This window comes from Myxine glutinosa, chromosome 1, assembly GCF_964187855.1.
Source record: "Myxine glutinosa chromosome 1, kmMyxGlut1.1, whole genome shotgun sequence".
NCBI classification, from domain to species: Eukaryota; Metazoa; Chordata; class Myxini; order Myxiniformes; family Myxinidae; genus Myxine; species Myxine glutinosa.
In genome coordinates, this window is record NC_136261.1 from 279,403,665 (window position 1) to 279,425,154 (window position 21,490).

The 21,490-nt window shown below is 55.9% G+C and overlaps 1 protein-coding gene and 1 long non-coding RNA gene across 3 annotated transcripts in view; one reads left to right on the top strand and one right to left on the bottom strand.

Annotated features, from left to right (window-relative positions):
- Positions 1–21,490, top strand: part of LOC137437817 (ubiquitin-associated protein 2-like) — a 124,759-nt gene that overhangs the window by 21,384 nt on the left and 81,885 nt on the right. The gene's annotated exons all lie outside the window — the stretch shown is intronic.
- On the bottom strand, positions 4,516–21,490 carry LOC137437997 (uncharacterized). The gene is made up of 2 exons (XR_010986628.2): positions 21,365–21,490; positions 4,516–4,979 (listed from the first exon to the last, which is right to left on the bottom strand). It is a non-coding gene; the product is annotated as an uncharacterized LOC137437997 (long non-coding RNA).

Sequence of the window (21,490 nt, forward strand, 5' to 3'; positions counted from 1 at the left end):
CTTGGGCGTCGCCACTGCACATCGTGCCGAAGCCCGGCGGTGGATGGCGGCCGTGCGGAGAGTACCGCCGCCTCAACGATGCCACCACCCCCGACCGCTACCCGGTCCCTCACATTCAGGACTTTTCCGCCCGGTTGGCAAAAATGTCCTTCTTTTCTAAGGTGGACCTCATCCGCGGGTACCACCAGGTCCCCGTCAGGCCGGAGGACATACCGAAGACCGCCGTCATTACACCATTCGGCCTCTTTGAGTTTCTTCGGATGCCCTTCGGGTTGAAGAATGCGGCTCAGGCGTTCCAACGGTTGATGGACAGCATTTTGCGCGACTTGGATTGTGTTTACGTCTACCTGGACGACATCCTCGTCGCAAGCGCGTCCCGCGAAGAGCACCTCCGCCACCTCCGCACGCTCTTCGAACGCCTGGGCCAGCATGGCCTGATCGTAAACCCCGCCAAGTGCCGGTTCGGCGTCGCCGAAATCGTCTTTTTGGGGCACCGCGTCACCAGGCACTGGGCCACCCCCTTACCGGCAAAGGTGGAGGCGGTCAAGGGGTTTCTGCGCCCCCGCACGATCAGGGGGCTCCAGGAGTTCCTGGGCATGGTGAACTGTTACCACCGTTTCCTGCCCCGAGTCGCCCAGCTCCTGTGCCCCCTGCACGAGGCCCTCCGGGGGAAGCCGGGCAAAGGTGACGTTGTTTGGACTGAGCAGATGGACGCGGCGTTCGCGGGCGCGAAGCTCGCCTTGGCTAACGCCACCATGCTCGCGCACCCGGCGCTCGATGCACCGATCGCCCTCACCACCGACGCGTCGGACTATGCGGTGGGCGCGGTGCACGAGCAATGGGTGCGTGGCGCTTGGCAACCGCTGGCGTTTTTCAGCCATCAGCTTCGCCCGCACGAACGCCGGTACAGCACCTTCGACCGCGAGTTGCTCGGGCTCCAACTCGCGGTCCGGCACTTCCGCCATCTGCTCGAGGGCCGTTCGTTCACGGCCTTCGTCGACCACAAGCCCCTGGTCTTCGCGATGGCCAAGGTCGCCGAGCCATGGTCGGCCCGGCAGCAGCGTCACCTCTCGGCCGTGTCCGAGTACACGACGGACATCCGGCACGTCGCGGGAAAGGACAACCCGGTGGCGGATTGCCTTTCCCCGTCCGTCGCCCACGCGGTCCACCTCGGGATCGACTATGCCCGAATGGCGGCGGACGAGACCGCCGAACCCGACGTCCAGGCCTTGCGGACCGCCATCACGGGCCTCCGCGTCACCGAGGTGCCGTTCGACGGCGCGGGCACGGCCCTCTTGTGCGACGTCTTCCTCGGGCGGCGTCGCCCCATCGTGCCCGCGGGCTGGGTTTTTGACGCCATCCACGGCCTGTCCCACCCGGGCACGAAGGCCTCCCAGAGGCTGGTCGCCAACAAGTTCGTCTGGCATGGCCTCCGGAAGGCCGTCCGCGATTGGACCAGGACGTGCCTCGTGTGCCAGCGCGCGAAGGTGCACCGCCACACCCAGGCCCCGTTGGCCCCGTTCACGGTGCCCGAACGTCGGTTCGACCACGTTCACGTGGACTTGGTGGGACCTCTGCCCCCCTCGCGGGGTTTCACCCACATCCTCACCATAGTGGACCGCACCACCCGGTGGCCGGAGGTCGTGCCTTTGGCGGCGACGATAGCGGCGGACGTCGCGCAGGCGTTCATCGCCACCTGGGTTGCCCGGTTCGGCGCCCCCTCGGACATCTCGTCCGACCGCGGCCCCCAGTTCACCTCGGAGCTCTGGCGGGCGGTCGCGCGGGGGCTCGGCGTCCAGCTGCACCACACCACGGCCTACCACCCCCAGGCCAACGGCCTGTGTGAGCGCTTCCACCGCTCCTTGAAGGCCGCGCTCCGGGCCACCCTCCGCGACGGCGGCTGGGTCGACAGGCTCCCCTGGGTCCTGCTGGGCCTCCGGACGGCGCCCAAGGACGACCTGCGTGCATCCGCGGCAGAGTTGGTCTTCGGACAACCGCTGCGGGTGCCGGGCGAGTTCCTCCCCGACTCCACGGCACCATGGTCCGCGGCGCAGCAGCGCTCCGCACTGCAGGAGACCACCCGGAGGTTCGCCCCGGTGCCGACGGCGCACCACGGGCGCCCGCCAACGCACGTCGCCCCGGAGCTTCGCACGGCGGAGTACGTGTTCGTCCACCACGACGCCCACCGGACACCGCTGCGGCCCCCGTACGACGGGCCCTTCCGCATGCTGGAGACCGGGGTGAAACACTTCACCCTCGACATTGGCGGTACTCTTGACCGCGTTTCCATGGACCGCCTCAAGCCGGCCCACCTCGACGTGGACCACCCCTCGCCAGTGGCTCGGCCCCCGCGTCGGGGCCGCCCCCCCGGCAGGCGGACCTCCGGCACCGCTCAGCCCCGCCGGCACGCCCCCCCCCCCGGTCCTGCACCCATCCCAGGTGCCGCCGGGGGCATCCCAGATGACATCCCGGCATCCCAGACGCCGCCAGCCGACATAGGGCGCTTCGGCCGGGTCATCCGTTTGCCCCGCAAACTGACCCTTCAGGTGCATGGGAATTCTGGGGGGGGGGGGGGGGTAGGGGGGGGCGCGTGTGGCGGACACGATGGCTCACTTGCGCGGTGACATCATTCCACGCACCAAGAGGGTGTCGGCCACGCCCGAGGGGTAGGCGTGGCCTCGGGATATACACGGGGTGCACAGCCCCGAGCACTTCAGTGCTATAGTTGAGCTTTGGAATAAAGACTCTTTTTGGTTACCCGCGTTGTTGCTTATCTTCTTGGCAAACAAGTCGTGCGCATAGCACCGCACTTCAATGCAATCAATACATATATCAATGCTGCCGCTGTGATTGACAAGAAAATACAAAATATGCCAAAATATAGCAAAACTTGTTTTGGCTTCATGACCGAAAGTGTACAATCGTGTCTAAAACTTTGTTATATATACATGGTAAATGCTGACTGCTTTTATCAAAACGTTCCCAGTTCATTTCCGAACAAAATAACAGCATATAGTATACAACCCCAAGGTTTGTTGCAATATCTTTCTTCTTATTGCGAGCTTCCATATTTCCAAATACTTAACGAAAGCTTCTGGGCAGCACTAACACAGACCGGTCTTCAAGAAGTGTGGGCAGAAAGTGCAATCTTTGGGGAAAACAAAGAATAGTAACAATATGTGAGCCAAATCATACAACCCCACAATCCGAGCACACAAGCTTGCACAGGAGGCTCTTTGGCTAATCATGTGGGCTCAATTCCTTGGGTGGGCTAAAGTCCAAGGACTTGATGATGCAGATATCCAAAGGCTATCTGATCGACCAACTAGCAAAGTCCTTGGATGATAGTGAGGAGGATATCCCATCTGAAGTAATGCAACAGCTGGCAGATGAAGTGCAAAATGCGCATCTCCTGCAATTACTGGAGCAGTATGATGAAACATTGCACCAACAAGTCTCTACTGGAGACATTACATGCATAATGCTTCTAATATTGCTACAGTTCATACAAGCGGAATGCACAGGTGATTGGCAGATGCATAAATCTGCCTTTCTTGCCATGTTGCCATGGTTTGCCCACGACAACCATTCTATATAATAATACCGTAAGGACTCGACTTTGTTATCCCTTTTACGCCGCACCCAGTGACCCGATGCCCACGGCACTAATGGATTTACGATCTACGAACCGCGCTCTTTGTTTATCACGTACAGACATACTCGAAAAATCTGAATTAGCCGACGTTGGGGCCCAAAAGCATCCGATTAACTGCCGATACGACGCCATCTTATGACGCCATCGTATTGGCGTCTGCTGGGCGAAGGTGAAGCGAGCCGTCGGCTGATTGGACAGTCGAGTGGTGTGAACATGGGTGGTGTGAACCAAATGGTCTTTTTATTCCCTTGAACATTTTAAATTAGGATATATAAGGAAACGTCTTTATCATCATTTTAATAAAGTTAAATGGAGTGACGTTGCGATACTCGGGGTGCGTTGCATAAATCCTCGTAACTCAGAGAGGTGTAGCAGGTGGCGAGACGTAAGGAAGCTTAAAGATAACGAGTTGAAAACAGACGAACGATATGTCAATCTCTTTCTACACCGAACGGAAATAAAAGTATGAAAGCGGGAAGGCATGGCCTGAGCACTTCGAGCAGAGAGGACTGATTGGACTTAACTTAAAGAGAAAAAATTGGAGCTTAACGGAAGAAGAAGATCCCATGAGCGCTCCCCTATGCCATCCATAATGGTACACTCTATCCATACACCACATCCTCCCTTCCGTGGATGTTCCACGGGTTTCGGCTAGTTATAACTATATGAGATGGGGAACAGTGTATGCAGTAGATGTACACCAGCTGGAAATTTCCAATCCAGATGTGTACCAGCAGTTCAAGGATGGAAATTTTGTTGTGAAAACTACGCACAAAACATTCAATTAGATCAGTGTTGACTTGGTGTTGGTTGTTAAAAAGGTTGTAGTGTCCATAGATTCAGTAAACAGCAACAGGAACGAGAATCAAGAGGCTTTCTTTATTCGGCATTTTCTCCCTTCTGCGCATGCGCACCCTTCCTCCATTAACCCTCCATCACGTGGTTCCCCGAACCAACAGACACAGCAACTGCCCCCCTCTTTAAATCTCACAACAAATAGGAAGTTAATCATTAAGATCACTGTACTCGTCTGTCATATAAACCAGATAACACAATCACATCAAGCCGTTCATCATTTCATTAACCAACCTACAATTAACTCAGTTTCACAAATGTTAGACTTGGGGGTCAAAAAACAAATTTCTCATCCAGCCAGGTGGTAGGCAAGTACACAGACTCAGCATTGTTCAATGAGTCTTCGCATTTTCTTCCCTTCTCGCACCGAAGATCTTCTGGACTCGCCAACCCGATGAGGTAGTTGAGCAGATGATGGGGAAGCCACGGGTTCATCCACAACCGGTTCTGGGTTCCCAAATGGATCAACCTGTGGAGAAAAAAAATCAAGTCATCAAAAGGCTGATCGGGAAGAACAGCTCGTTCAACAGGTGGTGTAAATGGAATAGACATTTCCTGACTCCCCCTCCCAACAAGACTAGTTGGAGACGAGGGTCCAGAAAGCGAGACTGGGAATTGGTAGGGGCCCCCCATAAGAGGTGATCACATTCCGGGGACGTAGTTGTTCTTCATGTCTCTTCCACACCAACCCGTTTACTCGCACATCATAATTTCTTGGACTAATGACCCGAAAGACAGTCCCAGGAACCCAGCTCGGACCTTTTCCAAAATTTTGCGCAATCACGAGTTGGCCTTGCTGGAACTTTGGGACATGTCCAAGGTTCTCTTGGAACACCTTCACTTGTTGTTTGGTTTGGTTAGCTCTAAGAGCACTGAGCCTTATTCTAGGTTGGTCTGTTCATTAATAGTTCTGAAGGTAATTTCCCAAACGAGGTAGGCGTGGCCCTGTATGTCAACAGGAATCTGTCCAGTTTGGTTTGTAACAGCTTTCCGGTATCTCAAATTTTTTTCATTTTCTCCTTAAAATGACCGACATAACGTTCTGCCAAACCATTTGTAGCAGGGTGTCCTGGGGGCAGTCAGGGTATGTTTAATGTCATTTGTCGTGAGAAACTCTTTGAACTCGGTGCTGGTAAATTGTCTGTCGTTATCAGTCACAACGTGTTCCGGCAGACCAAAAACACTGAAAACATGTCGAAGGCTTTGTATAATGGTCGTGGCAGTAGTGTTCACCAAGGGAATTACTTCTAAGTACTTTGAATAAGCGTCCACCAGAACCAAAAACATTTTTCCTTTAAAAGGGCCCGCCAGCTCTAGATGAAGTCGCTTCCAGGGACCGTCAGGCCAAGACCACGATGCGGGCTGGCTCCCCGGCAGAGCCTTCGCATTCTCCTGACACATTACACACGATTTCACGGTGCTTTCAATATCCTCGTTGATATTTGGCCAGCACAGGTATCTCCTGGCCATTTGTTTCATTTTTACCATGCCTGAATGTTCAGCATGTAAATCAGTGAGTAGAATCTGCCGAAGTGATGTGGGAATAACCAACCGAGAGTTCCACAGTACAATATCGTCTTCCACAGAAAGTTCCAGCCTTTTGTTGTGATAAGGCCGAATCACCTACTCCGGATTCTCATTCCACCCATGTTTTGTGAAATTAAGTACCTTGCAGAGAACTGGGTCCTTCTTTGTTTCAGCCACGACGACAGCGGCATTCACAATTTCATCATTTTTCACCAGAAATACCTCCACAGTTCAGGCTTTGTAGGATGACCCGGTACGGGTTTTCGTGACAGGAAATCCGCATAAACGTTTTTCTTGCCTGTGATGAACTGTATGGTGTAGTCATAAGCTGCCAACAGTAAGGACCATCTCTTTATCCTTGCTGACGCTAGCTGTGACACGGGTTTGTGCTCGTTAAACAGAGTTATCAGAGGCTTATGATCTGTCATTAGCATGAAATGTCTCCCCAGGAGGTATTGCCGAAACTTTGTCACTCCAAAAACTATTCCTAAAGACTCCTTCTCAATCTGGAAGTAATTTTTTTCCGCGTCATTCAGAGTTCTCGATGCGTCGGCCACCGGCTCTAACTCACCCCTTGGACAGGGTTGAAGTAGGACTGCCCCTACACCCATGGAGGATGCGTCCACCTGAAGGACCAAGCAGGCATGAGGGTTGTAATGACGTAGTACGTGACTGGAGCACAAAGCAGTTTTAATTTTTTCAAATGAGTTACCCTCGGCCTTTCCCCATTTCCATTTCACCTCCTTTTTTAGTAGCTTGTACAAAGGAGACATGATTTCGGCAAAATCTGGAACAAAACGATGAAGGAAATTTGGGAGGCCAATGAATGACTGTAATTCACCCACGTTTTCGGGGACCCCTGCCTGTTGGATAGCTTCAAGCTTCTGCTATGTCGGGAATACCCCCGCAGCTGAAATAACAAATCCAACATATTCAATCTCATCCAGCATGAGGTGGAACTTGTCATGTTTTAATGTAATTCCGTTTTCCTCCAGCCTTTTCAAAACCATGTGAAGGTTTTTAAAATGGTTGTCAACACTATCTCCCGTCACCAGGATATCATCAATGTACACGCAGCACCCGGGAAGGTCTTTTAGCAAATTCTCCATGGTACGTTGAAAAACTGGAAAAACAAATGAAAGCCTTCGTTACTGGTACAGGCCTCGGTGTGTATTTACCGTAGTATACTTTCTGCTCCCAGGGGCAAACTCTAATTGGTGGTAAGCTTGGGACAAATCAAGCTTCGTATACTTCTTCCCACCAACTAGTTTGTGTAACAGTTCTTCCAGCGTAGGTACTGGGTATTGTTCCAACTCGGAAAATTTGTTTATGGTGCACAAATAATCACCACAAATCCGCAACTAGGCATCTGGTTTAATGACCGGCACAATGGGTGAGGCCCATTCTGAGTACCGAACTTTCTCAATGACCCCATCCTTTTCAAGCTTGTCCAAAGCCTGGTCAACCCTTTCACGGATGGCAAACGGAACAGTTCTAGCTTTCATGAATACTGGATCATCGTTCCACACCTTCAGCGTAACCGGTACCCCTCTCAACCTTCCCAAGGCATTGTTTTCAAACAACTTGGGGTATTGCCTGACGATGTCATCGGTGGCGATGGGCACGGCAACATTGAAAATATTTTTCCAGGGAAGGGAAATTTTTTAAATAATATCTCTACCCAGTAATGAAGTTCCTGCTCCATCGACCACACGTACTGTAACAAAACCACGTTCCTCCCCAATTTGAACACACATTTCTTTCTCACCAAAGCATTTGATGACATCACCCGTGTAGCTCTTCAGTAATATTGTAGTTGGTTTCAAGGTATTGATGACACCGGACAGACGTTGAAAATCACGACTGTTTAGTAGTGTAACTGAACTTCCCATATCAATTTCCATCGGGATCTCTGTTCCGTCGATGGAGATTTCGAGCTGGTAGTGAGGAGTGGTGTTTTTTTAAACAGATGTAGAGTTAATGCGCATTAAATGTACGGTATCCAGCTCGTCCTCTGACTCATCGCTCAAAACCATAACATGATGGGTTTGTTTCAAAAGCCGTTTTGCATTTTACTGTTTTGTCAAACACACCTTTGAAGGAGCTGGGGCTCCCACGTCGATCGGAAGAATGGACGCGACAAAAAGCTGGAATTCATCCGAGTTGCTTTATTCAAACCAAACACTCAGGCACTCTGAAAAGCCCGTTTATCGGGCAGCAATATATATACATCTTATCCCGGAGCGTTTGCCCAGGAAAGGCGAGAGGGGGCGTGGCCCAGCGTCCTGGCTGCGGCCTGGCAAGTTGAGGGCGAGCCTGCCCGGGCGTGCCCGGGCATGCCCGGGCGTCCCGACTGAGGCCTGGCAAGTTGAGCGCGGGCCTGCCCGGGCGTCCTGGACGAGCCCGGCATGGTGATCGCTCCGCGTCCTTGATAGGTGCAAGGCGATTGTGAAAACCCAGCGGTAGCCGCTACACATGTCCCCCCAGAATCGACTTGCACCGGCAGGGTCAATTTGAGGGGGTCCTGATGACCCGGCCGAAGCGACCCCTGGCGGGTCGTGGGAGGGGGTCCGGTGTGGTGGTGGGTGGTCGAGTGGGGGGCACCGTGGACGGGGGGCGGCCTCGCCGCGGCGGAAGGGCCACCCGTGGTGGGTGGTCGACGTCCACGTGCGCCGGCTTGAGGCGGTCCACCGCAATCCGGTCCGACCTGCGGCCGATGTCGATGACGAACGACTTGTCGTCCCGTCGCAGCACCCGGAAGGGCCCGTCGTACGGCGGCCGGAGTGGCCCCCGATGTGCGTCGTGACGCACAAAAACATACTCCGCTGTGCGAAGTGCTGGGGGGACGTAGGACTGGGGGTCACCGTGGTGGGATGTTGGCACGGGGGCAAACCGTCGGGCGGCCTCCTGGAGGTCCGAGCGCTGGTGAGCTGCGGACCAGGGACTGGTAGCGTCGGGCACGAATTCGCCCGGGACGCGTAGCGCCTGGCCATAGACAAGCTCGGCGGTGGATGCCTGGAGGTCCTCCTTGGGGGCCGTGCGGAGGCCCAAAAGGACCCATGGCAGCCGGTCGGCCCAACCGCCGTCTTGAAGGCCGGCCATGAGCGCGGCCTTCATGGAGCGGTGGAATCGCTCGCACAACCCGTTTGCTTGGGGGTGGTAGGCCGTAGTACGGTGGAGCTTGACCCCCAGGTTGCGGGCGACCGCGCCCCACAGCTCGGAGGTGAACTGTGGTCCGCGGTCTGACGAGATGTCCGCCGGTGCGCCGAAGCGGGCGACCCAGGTGGCGATGAAAGCCTGCGCCACGTCGGCGGTGGTGGTGGAGACGAGGGGAACGGCCTCCGGCCACCTGGTGGTCCTGTCCACCATGGTGAGCAGGTGTGTGAACCCCCGTGACGGGGGGAGGGGGCCCACCAGATCCACGTTGACGTGGTCGAAACGTCGTTCGGGCACGGTGAAAGGTGCCAGCGGGGCCTGGGTGTGTCGGTGGACCTTGGCCCGTTGGCAGGCCGTGCAGGTGCTGGTCCAATCGCGGACGTCCCGACGAAGGCCGTGCCAGACGAATCGCGCCGACACCAGCTTCTGGGAAGCTTTCTGGCCCGGGTGGGAAAGGCCGTGGAGGGAGGCGAAGATGCGGCGTTGCCAGGTGACGGGCACGATGGGGCGAGGCTGGCCTTGGGAGACGTCGCAGAGCAGGACAGTGTCCGCGAAGGGGATGTCGGCCAGGCGGAGGCCCGTGTCCGCCGCCCGGAGGGCTTGCACCGTGGTGTCGGTGGTTTGGTCCGCCGCCATAAGCACAAAGTCCACGCCCAGGTGGACCGCGTTCGCGCTGGCCCGGGAAAGACAGTCGGCCACGGCGTTGTTTTTGCCGGCGACGTGCCGGATGTCCGTGGTAAACTCTGACACGGCGGAGAGGTGGCGCTGTTGGCGGGCCGACCACGGCTCCGTGACCTTGGCCATGGCGTAAACCAACGGCTTGTGGTCGACGAACGCCGTGAAAGGTCGGCCCTCCAGGAGGTGGCGGAAATGGCGGACGGCCAGGTGTAGACCGAGGAGCTCCCGGTCAAACGTGCTGTATTTGAGCTCGTTCGGCCGGAGCTGCCGGCTGAAAAAAGCGAGTGGCTGCCAAACCCCGTTCACCCATTGCTCATGTACGGCGCCCACCGCGTAGTCGGAGGCATCCGTGGTGAGGGCGATGGGAGCGTTGAGCACCGGGTGAGCGAGCAGTGTTGCGTCGGCGAGGGCCCGCTTTGAGCTTTGGAAGGCCGCATCCATTGCTGCGGACCAGGCGATGTCGTGCTTGGCCGGCTTGCCCCGGAGGGCTTCGTAGAGGGGCCGCATGAGTTGAGCAACGCGGGGCACGAAGCGGTGATAAAAATTCACCATTCCCAGGAATTCCTGCAGGGCCTTTATGGTGCGGGGACGCGGGAACGTGGTGATGGCCTCGACCTTGGTTGGCAGCGGCACGGCCCCGTTCTTGGTGATGTGGTGGCCCAAAAAATCAACGGCCGTCGTGCCGAAGTGGCATTTGGCCGGGTTGACGATGAGGCCGTGCTCGCTGAGGTGCCCGAACAGTGTTCGGAGGTGGAGGAGGTGCTCGGCCCGGGACGTGCTGGCGACGAGGATGTCGTCCAGGTAAACGAAAAGGAACAGCAGGCCACGCAGCACGCCGTCCATCAAGCGCTGGAACGCCTGAGCCGCGTTCTTGGGACCAAACGGCATCCGCAAGAATTCGAATAAGCCGAACGGCGTGATGACTGCCGTTTTAGGGACGTCGGCCGCCCTGACAGGTACCTGGTGATATCCCCGTATGAGATCAATTTTCGAAAAAATGACCCGTCCCGCCAGACGGGCGGAGAAGTCTTGGATATGCGGGATCGGGTACCTGTCGGGGGTGGTAGCGTCATTGAGATGGCGGTAGTCGCCACACGGGCGCCATCCACCCCCCGGCTTTGGCACGATGTGCAGTGGCGAGGCCCACGCGCTATCGGAGCGCCGCACGATGCCGAGGTGCTCCAACGCGTCGAATTCGGCCTTCGCCACGGCGAGCTTGGCTGGGTCGAGGCGGCGGGCCCTGGCGTAGACCGGCGGGCCCGTGGTTGGTATGTGATGCTCGATCCCATGCCGTACTGCGACGGCTGAAAACGTCGGCCGCGTGAGGGCCGGGAACTCCGTGAGCAGGCGAGCAAACTCGTTCGCCGCCGGGACGGCGCATGCCAGCTCGGTCGGCGCGGAGCTGCTCAATGTGCATACCAGGGAGCTGAAGGTTTCGGCGTTGATTAAACGACGCCGTTGGACGTCCACCAGCAGTCCGTGTGCGCAGAGGAAGTCGGCGCCTAGCAGAGCCATGGGCACGTTTGCGGTTACAAACATCCAAGCAAAGCATTGGCCGCCGAAGCAGAGGGTGACGTTGCGCGGGCCGAAGGTGCGGATGGTCGATCCGTTGGCCGCAACCAAGGAGGGGCCGCAAACCGCGGACTGCCTGTCCTGGTCAGAGGCGGGTATGACGCTCAGTTGGGCGCCGGTGTCGCACAGGAAGCGCCGTCCGGACGCTTTATCCGTGATGAACAGTAAGTTGCCCGTGTGGCGGCGCTCATGGCTGGTAATGAACGCCGGCCCGGCCGTTTCCCGGCCTGCCGAAGGTGCACGGGGGTCGGCATGTCCGGGCCTTCTGTCCGAACCTGGCATGATAGTAACACCACGCTTGGTCAGGTGGAGGCCCCGGTCGTCGTGCTGGAGGTGGTCGGCTCGGTGTAGCGGCCACCAATTGCGTCGGCAGTTCGGTCGTCGACCGTGCCGGGTGCTCGGGCGCCATGGGTGTTGCGTCGGACGGCGGTGGGTTCCATGTCGCCGCTGCGATGCGCTGACCTGCGGCGGAGATCTTGTCGGCTTCTCTGGCAAGGGCCCGGGGATCTGTGATCGTCGTGCTTGCCAGGGCGAGGCGTACCGGGTTAGGCAGCTGACGGAGGAACAGCTCCCGGAACAGGAATGCCGGAGAGTGCTCGCCGAGCAATGAAAGCATGTAGTCCATTCGCTCGGAAGGGCGCGTGTCGCCGAGCTCGGGCAGGTCGAGCAGGCGCCGTGCGCGTTCCGCCGATGGGAGGGCGAAAGCGTCAAGGAGAAGCTTCTTAATCACGCCGTATTTGTCAGCGGCTGGCGGGCTCTCGAGGAGGCTCAGGGCGCGGGCCGCGGTGGCCGAACCGAGCGCTGCTACCACATGGTGGAAGCGGGTGTCGTCGGCCGTGATGCCTCGCAGGGTGAACAGGGAATCCGCCTGTGTGAACCAAACCACCGCGTGAGCCTCCCAGAAGGTAGGCAGTTTAAGGGCGACTGCCGTGTCCATGTCGGTAGGTCACCAATGAAGGAGCTGGGGCTCCCACGTCGATCGGAAGAATGGACGCGACAAAAAGCTGGAATTCATCCGAGTTGCTTTATTCAAACCAAACACTCAGGCACTCTGAAAAGCCCGTTTATCGGGCAGCAATATATATACATCTTATCCCGGAGCGTTTGCCCAGGAAAGGCTAGAGGGGGCGTGGCCCAGCGTCCTGGCTGCGGCCTGGCAAGTTGAGGGCGAGCCTGCCCACTGTGCCCGGGCGTCCTGGACGAGCCCGGCATGGTGATCGCTCCGCGTCCTTGATAGGTGCAAGGCGATTGTGAAAACCCAGCGGTAGCTGCTACACCTTAACCAAATGGCCCTCACGTCGGCAGTATCCGCAGATGGTACGAGCATGTTTGCCTGTATCAGCCAGATGTTCCGTAGAGCCACATCTGTAGCAACGTTTTTCCCTTGGAAACGGTCGGGTCGTTTTTTCAGACTGATCCTTGAAACGAGAACCACGATGCGAATCGTTTTGTTTTTTTTATGCTCGTTGTGAAGCCCACAGAGCCCGACACCCCTGGCTCTCCATAGTTGAATTGTTTTACTTCCTTTTCAGCCGTTTCCTCAGCCGCAGCCACAGCCAAAGCTTGTTCGAATGTTCTGTTCTTGGAAAGTAACTTTTTCCTGGTGGAATGGCTGTGTACACCTCCAACAAACTGGTCATGTAAAGCACGTGGGAGGTGGTTTCCGAAATTACAAGTGATGGCCAAACGTTTGAGCTTGTTTGCATAGTCCGTGACATTCTGGTTTTCACTCTGGGTCGTCCGGTGAAAACGATAAGTTTCCGCCACTTCTAATACTCGCGGCTTGAAATGATTTTGTAGCATTTCACACAATTGCTCGTACGTTTTAGCAGAAGGTATTTCCGGGAGACACAAGTCTTTCAAAGTAGTATAAGTACTCTTACCGATCAGTGAGATCATAGTAGCCACTGTAGCGGTTACCGCCGGGTATACACAATCGCCTTGCACCTGCCGAGGACGCGGCCAGGGAGCGATCACCATGCCGGGCTCGCCCAGGCTGCCCGGACAGGCCCAGACGCGCCTCTCCCGGGCATGCCCGGACTCGCCTTTCCCGGGCTCGCCCGAGCCGCCTGGGCACGCCCGGTCTCGTCTTTCCCGGGCATGTCCAGACTCGCCTTTCCAGGGCTCGCCCAGGACGCGCAGGCACACCCAGTCTCGCCTTTCCAGGGCTCGCCCAGGACGTCCGAGCATGCCCAGCCTCGCCTTTCCAGGACTCGCCCAGGACACCCGGGCACGTCCAGACTCGCCTTTCCAGGGCTCGCCCAGGACGCCCGGGCACGCCCAGTCTCGCCTTTCCCGGGCAAACGCTCCGGCATGACGTGTTTGAGTGTGTATATATATTGCTGCCCGATAAACGGGCTTTTCAGAGTACCCGAGTTTGATTTGTGCAATAAAGCAACTCGGACGAATTCCCATCTTTTGTCGCGTCAATCCGTTTGACTCGTGTTGGAGCACAGCTCCTTCATTGGTGACCCCGACATGGACACGGCAGTTGCCCTTAAACTGCCTACCTTCTGGGAGGCTCACGCGGCAGTTTGGTTCGCCCAGGCGGACTCCCAGTTTGCCCTGCGAGGCATCACCACCGACGACACACGCTTCCACCATGTGGTAGCGGCACTCGGCTCCGCCACCGCGGCCTGCGGCGTGCGCCTCCTCCAGCACCCGCCAGCCACTGACAAGTATGGCGTGATCAAGACGCTCCTTGTCGACGCATTCGCCCTCTCACCGGCGGAACGCGCACGACGCCTGCTCGACCTGCCCGAGCTCGGCGACACGCGCCCATCCGAGCGAATGGACTACATGCTCTTGCTGCTCGGTGAGCACTCTCCGGATTTGCTTTTCCGGGAGCTGTTCCTCTGCCAGCTGCCTAGCCAGGTACGCTTTGCCCTGGCAGGCACGCAGATCGCGGATCCCCGCGCCCTCGCCAGGGAAGCCGACAAGATCTCCTTGGCAGGCCAGCACATCGGGGCGGCTACCTGGAGCCCGCCGCCGTCCGAGGCGACGCCCATGGTGCCCGAGCGCTCTATGCGGTTGGAAGCCGAACTGCCGGTGCAACTGGCGGCCACCACGCCGCGCCGACCGCTTCCAACACGACGGCCGGGGCCTCCACCTGACCAGGCGTGGTGTTATTACCACGCCAGGTTCAGACAGAAGGCTCGGACATGCCGACCCCCGTGCACTTTCGGCAAGTCGGGAAATGACCGGGCCGGCGTTCATTACCAGCCATGAGCGCCGGCCACTCGGGCAACTTGCTTTTTATTAAGGACAAAGCGTCCGGGCGGCGTTTCCTTTGTGACACCGGCGCCCAACTGAGCGTCATACCCGCCTCCGAGCAGGACAAGCAGACCGCCGTTTGCGGCCCCTCCTTGGTCGCTGCCAACGGATCGGCCATACGCACCTTCGGCCCGCGCAACGTCACCCCCTGCTTCGGCAGCCAGCGCTTTAATTGGACCTATGTGACCGCAAGCGTGCCCATGGCTTTGCTGGGCGCCGACTTCCTCTGCGCGCACGGGCTGCTGGTCGACGTCAAACGGCGTCGCCTTGTCAACGCCGAGACCTTCAGCTCCCTGGCATGCACGATGAGCAGCTCCGCGCCGAACGAACTAGCGTGCACCCTCCCGGCGGCGAACGAGTTCGCTCGCCTGCTCACGGAATTCCCGGCCCTCACGCGGCCGACGTTTTCGGCCGTCGCAGTGCGACATGGTATCAAGCACCACATACCCACTACGGGCCCGCCGGTCTATGCCAGAGCCCGCCGCCTCGACCCGGCCAAGCTCGCCATGGCCAAAGCCGAGTTCGACGCGTTGGAGCACCTCGGCATCGTGCGGCGCTCCGATAGCGCGTGGGCCTCACCACTGCACATCGTGCCAAAGCCGGGGGGCGGATGGCACCCATGTGGCGACTACCGCCGCCTCAACGATGTTACCACCCCCGACAGGTATCCGATCCCGCACATCCAAGACTTTTCCGCCCGTTTGGCGGGACGGGTCATTTTTTCAAAAATTGACCTGATACGGGGATACCACCAAGTACCTGTCAGGCCGGCGACGTCCCAAAAACGGCCGTCATCACGCCGTTCGGCCTGTTCGAATTTTTGAGGATGCCGTTTGGCCTCAAGAATGTGGCCCAGGCGTTCCAACGCTTGATGGATGGCATGCTGCGCGACCTGCCATTCCTCTTCGTCTACCTGGACGACATCCTCGTCGCCAGCATGTCCCGGGCCGAGCACCTCCTCCACCTCCGAACACTGTTCGGGCGCCTCAGCGAGCACGGCTTAATCGTCAACCCGGCCAAATGCCATTTCGCATTTGCTCAGCTGCTCAGCTCATGCGGCCCCTTTACGAAGCCCTCCGGGGCAAGCCGGCCAAGCATGACATTGTCTGGTCCGCGGCCATGGATGCGGCATTCACGAGCACGGAGCGGGCCCTCACCGACGCAGCGCTGCTGGCTCACCCGGTGCTCGACGCTCCCATCGCCCTCACTACGGACGCCTCCGACTACGCGGTGGGCACCGTACATGAACAATGGGTGAACGGGGTTTGGCAGCCACTCGCTTTTTTTAGCCGGCAACTCCGGCCGAACGAGTTAAAATACAGCACATTTGACCGCGAGCTCCTCGGTCTATACCTGGCCGTTCGCCATTTCCGCCACCTCCTGGAGGGCCGCCCGTTCACGGCTTTCGTCGACCACAAGCCGTTGGTTTACGCAATGGCCAAAGTCACGGAGCCGTGGTCGGCCCGCCAGCAGCGCCACCTCTCCGCCCTGTCGGAATTTACCACGGACATCCGGCACGTCGCCGGAAAAGACAACGCTGTGGCCGACTGTCTTTCTCGGGCCAGCGCGAACGCAGTCCACCTCGGCGTGGACTTCGCGCTCATGGCAGCCGACCAGACCACCGACACCACGGTGCAAGCCCTCAGGGCGGCGGACACGGGCCTCCGCCTGGCCGACGTCCCCTTCGCGGACACTGTCCTGCTCTGCGACGTCTCCCAAGGCCAGCCTCGCCCCGTCGTGCCTGTTACGTGGCAGCGCCGCATTTTCGCCTCCCTCCACGGCCTTTCCCACCCGGGCCGGAAAGCTTCCCAGAAGCTGGTGTCGGCGCGTTTCGTCTGGCACGGACTGCGACGGGACGTCCGCGATTGGGCCAACGCCTGCACGGCCTGCCAGTGGGCCACGGTCCACCGCCACACCCAGGCCCCGCTGGCACCTTTCACCGTGCCCGAACGGCGTTTTGACGACGTCAACGTGGACCTGGTGGGCCCCCTTCCCCCATCACGGGGTTTCACACACCTGCTCACCATGGTGGACAGGACCACCAGGTGGCCGGAGGCCGTTCCCCTCGTTTCCACCACCACCGCCGACGTGGCACAGGCTTTCATTGCCACCTGGGTCGCCCGTTTCGGCGCACCGGCGGACATCTCTTCGGACCGCGGTCCGCAGTTCACCTCCAAGCTGTGGGGCGCAGTCGCCCGCAACCTGGGGGTCAAGCTCCACCGTACCACGGCCTACCACCCCCAAGCCAATGGGTTGTGCGAGCGTTTTCACCGCTCCATGAAGGCCGCACTCATGGCCGGCCTTCAGGACGGCGGTTGGGCCGACCGGCTGCCGTGGGTCCTTTTGGGCCTCCGTACGGCCCCCAAGGAGGACCTCCAGGCGTCCACCGCCGAGCTCGTCTACGGCCAGCCGCATTGCGTCCCGGGCGAGTTCGTGCCCGACGCTACCAGTCCCAGGTCCGCAGCTCGCCAGCGCTCGGACCTATAGGAGGCCGCCCGACGGTTTACCCCCGTGCCAACATCCCGCCACGGTGGCCCCCAGTCCTACGTCCCCCCAGCGCTTCGCACAGCGGAGTACGTTTTTGTGCGTCATAACGCACACCGGGGGCCACTCCGGCCGCCGTACGACGGGCCCTTCCGGGTCTTGCGACGGGACGACAAGTCATTCGTCATCGACATCGGCAGCAGGTCGGACCGGATTTCGGTGGACCGCCTCAAGCCGGCGCACGTGGACATCGACCAACCACCACGGTTGGCCCTTCCTCCACGGCGAGGCCACCGCCCGTCCATGGTTCCCCCCGCTCGACCACCCACCACCACACCGGACCCCCCCCCCACGACCCTCCAGAGGTCGCTTCGGCCGGGTCATCAGGACCCCCCTCAAATTGACCCTGCCGGTGCAAGTCGATTCTGGGGGGGACGTGTGTAGCGGCTACCGCTGGGTATACACAATCGCCTTGCACCTGCCGAGGACGCGGCCAGGGAGCGATCACCATGCCGGGCTCGCCCAGGCCGCCCGGACAGGCCCGCGCTCGACTTGCCAGGCCTCGGCCGGGACGCCCGGGCGTGCCCGGGCATGCCCGCCCTCGACTTGCCAGGCCGCGGCCAGGACGCCCGGCCACGCCCCCTCTCGCCTTTCCCGGGCAAACGCTCCGGGATAATGGGTGTATATATATTGCTGCCCGATAAACGGGCTTTTCAGAGTACCCAAGTTGTTTTGTGACAATAAAGAAACTCGGACGAATTCCAGCTTTTTGTCGCGTCCATTCTTCCGATTGACGTGGGAGCACAGCCCCTACAGCACCATCATCACAGCACCCCTCGGACTACAATAAGGCAAGGATGGGCAAGGCATGTCCTATTCTGTGCAGCTGATGAATTGACTGGACATTGGTGAATATTGTCATGTTCCTGGTGATTAAAATCTTCCAAGGAAACGGATTTCCGAACGAGCTTTAACTCCGAGGCATTCAGTCAAAATATAGCGGAGAATATGCGTGGGTGGTCGAGACCGAAGAGCGCTTACCTTCACGGATCCCACCGGCAGTCCTCAAACCTGCAATAATTAATTCAACCGACACAGGTTTAAAATGTACAAGAAAATGCCGGCTTTATTACCCAAACATACCAGTAACAAAGAAAATGCACGATAAATAAAACTATATTCCTAAATTGGAGCGCTCCCATACAGACCCGAATACAGACAAAGGATAAAATAAAAGGAAAATAAATATGTGTTCGTGTGTGGCACTTAGCTCTAATCGGCTGGTGTATCTTGTCAGGAATCGTCCAAGATCGTCTGAGGCCTTGGCAGGAAATGCACGTCCGTTGGCACGAACTAGGCCTCACTGCGCGTCTGCTCACTGCTGGCCTCGCTGAGAGCGTAGTGAGCAGGCAGCGCCCATCCACTCGTCATTCTTGCTTGGGAAATTGTAGTTCTCAGTCGCAGATCTTCCTCCTCACGACCACAAGCAAGATGTCCTCCTCACGCCCACTAGCATGATCTCGGAACACTGCCATTCGCGATGAAGCTTCCTTGCGCAGAAGCAATAGCGACCTTTCGCTAAGGGGTCCAAAACGAGAAGAACCAAAAGGACGTCGATGCTGAGAGACAGCTTTTCGGTGACCGTTCACCAACAAAGTCCGGACCCAAGCCGAGAAGGGAAAAATGTCGGCACACGACCGTTCACCACCAGAATCAAAACGAGAAGGGCAAATGTCCGCCGTTCCACCTACTTTGTACTTGAGGCTCTGGCATCATTACACGACGTCTCCCTGTCCGATCCTATCAGCGAGTCCCATCTTACCAGTCCTTGTGGCAATCAAATCCCGGACCAATCACCGCTCTTTGAGGCGTGACATCCTGAACCTGCCTGTGCTTGTGTGCTCACCAAGTTGGTGTTATCAGCGGTAGTGCTTGATGCCTGTTTTCCGGTTGGTTTTTAATTAGTGTGATTAATGGCCGATTTCTTACTGGATGCGTGTAGTGCAGTGTCATAAGGAACACAGGAAACGATTACAGAGGCAATTACAAACAGGGAATTAATTACCCATAATCCCTCGCTAATTAACAATCCCCACCCCTCTGATGGGGACAAAGATACAAGCTTACCCGACATCCGGTCTACACAATTTCCTACTTTTGATACAACGAGGTTTCTTCTTCTTCACGACAGTCGGAGCACACTACCTCTGCAATCTACCTGGACTAAGGTATCCCTACCCCCCATAAACATAACAATATCAATCTAAAACATGAATCATAATATCAATTTCCACTGAAGGATTTCAATATCAGCATTGTTAACCATATTCAATGAAAATATAATGCCAAGTGACTGCACTCTCTGACAGCCATACCAAATTTGGGGGTAACATTATCTTGTATATTAGTGCCCTACTGGTTTCACTGGAGGGGACTATAGGTTTGCTCTTCGTCTATCCATATGTCCGTCCTTCTGTCTGTCCGTCCGTCCCACCTGTGGTTTCCAGACCTTTTTCCCATACCCATTAACATGTTGATTTGAAACTTGGTACATGGCTTCATTATGACAAATTACAAGTTCAAACAGAACAAGATCGAGTTTCAGTGCGTTTTGTCAATTTTTCAGTTATGCTCTTTTTGACTTAGAAAATATCACATTGATAGAGGGCATGGATTGCAAAGCAATTCTCCCTCTAATTAACCCATCCCCTGCATGGCAGGAGAAGGGGTTTTGTAATCACTTCTGTGTGTGTGTGTGTGTGTGTGTGTGTGTGTGTGTGTGTGTGTGTGTGTGTGTGTGTGTGTGTGTGTGTGTGTGTGTGTGTGTGTGTGTGTGTGTGTGTGTATCTGTCCTGGCCAAAACCTTTTTACCATTTGAGGTATTGTCATCAAAGTTTCACCAACGCTTTGTTATGATAATACGGAGAAGGCAAATTAATAATTTTGTCAAAAGGTCAAAGATCAGTGTCACATAAAATCGCCAGTTTTCACCAGATTGACCTGAAATTTTAAAGAATTTGCATATTAGGTCACTGAATTGGTTCACCATTCAAAAGCTAGAAGTCGATTGTTTTTTTAGATCAAAAGGTCAAAGGTCAAGGTTGCATAAAGTCACCAATTTTCACCCGATTGACCTGCAATTTTAAGAACTTGCATATTGGGTCATAGAATTGGTTCACTAATCGAAAGGTAGAAGCCGATTGTTTTTTTTTTAGATCAAAAGGTCAAAGGTCAAGGTTGCGTAAAATCACCAATTTTCACCCGATTGACCTGAAATTTTAACAATTTGCATATTAGGTCACTGAATTGGTTCACCAATCAAAAGCAAGAAGCCGATTGTTTTTAGATCAAAAGGTCAAAGGTCAAGGTTGTGTAGAATCAATTTTCACCCGATTGACCTGAAATTTTAAGAATTTGCATATTAGGTCACTGAATTGGTTCACTAATCAAAAGGTAGGAGTCAATTGTTTTTTTTAGATCAAAAGGTCAATGTTGCATAAAATCGTCAATCTTTATCCAATTGACCTGAAATTTTAAGAATGTGCATATTGGGTCACTGATTTGGTTCACCAATCAAAAGCTAGAAGCCGATTGTTTTTTAGATCAAAAGGTCAAAGGTCAAGGTTGCGTAAAATCACCAATTTTCACCCAATTGACCTGAAATTTTAAGAATTTGCATATTGGGTCACATAATTGGTTCACCAATCAAAAGCTAGAAGCCGATTGTTTTTTTAGATCAAAAGGTCAAAGGTCAAGGTTGCGTAAAATCACCAATTTTCACCCAATTGACTTGAAATTTTAAGAATTTGCATATTGGGTCACAGAATTGGTTCACCAATCGAAAGGAAGAAGCCGATTCTTTTTTTTAGATCTAAAGCTCAAAGTTCATGGCTGCATAAAATCACAAATTTTCATTTTGTATTTTAAAAAAACTGTTTTCGTTATTTTGAGCATACGGAAGAAGAAGACGTATGAACACAAACGGACACGGATGGGCTTTGCATTTTCAGATGCTTTCTAGTTAATAAATGATGTTTCATTATTTACCCAACTACTGGGTGTTATTTTGAAATGAAATGGGAAAGTTTTGATATAAACATCGTCAGTATTTATTATGTATATAACAATCGTTTTAGAATCTATAAACTCTTTCGACCAACTCACGTTTGTTATGAATGGCAGACACACGTGGTTCGGAGTCTGGTTGGGGTGGGAGTTTTCGTGGAGGAGGCAACACTTGCCAGAGTTGAAGGCATTCAAAACAAGTCGTGAATGTGATTTCCGTGGCAT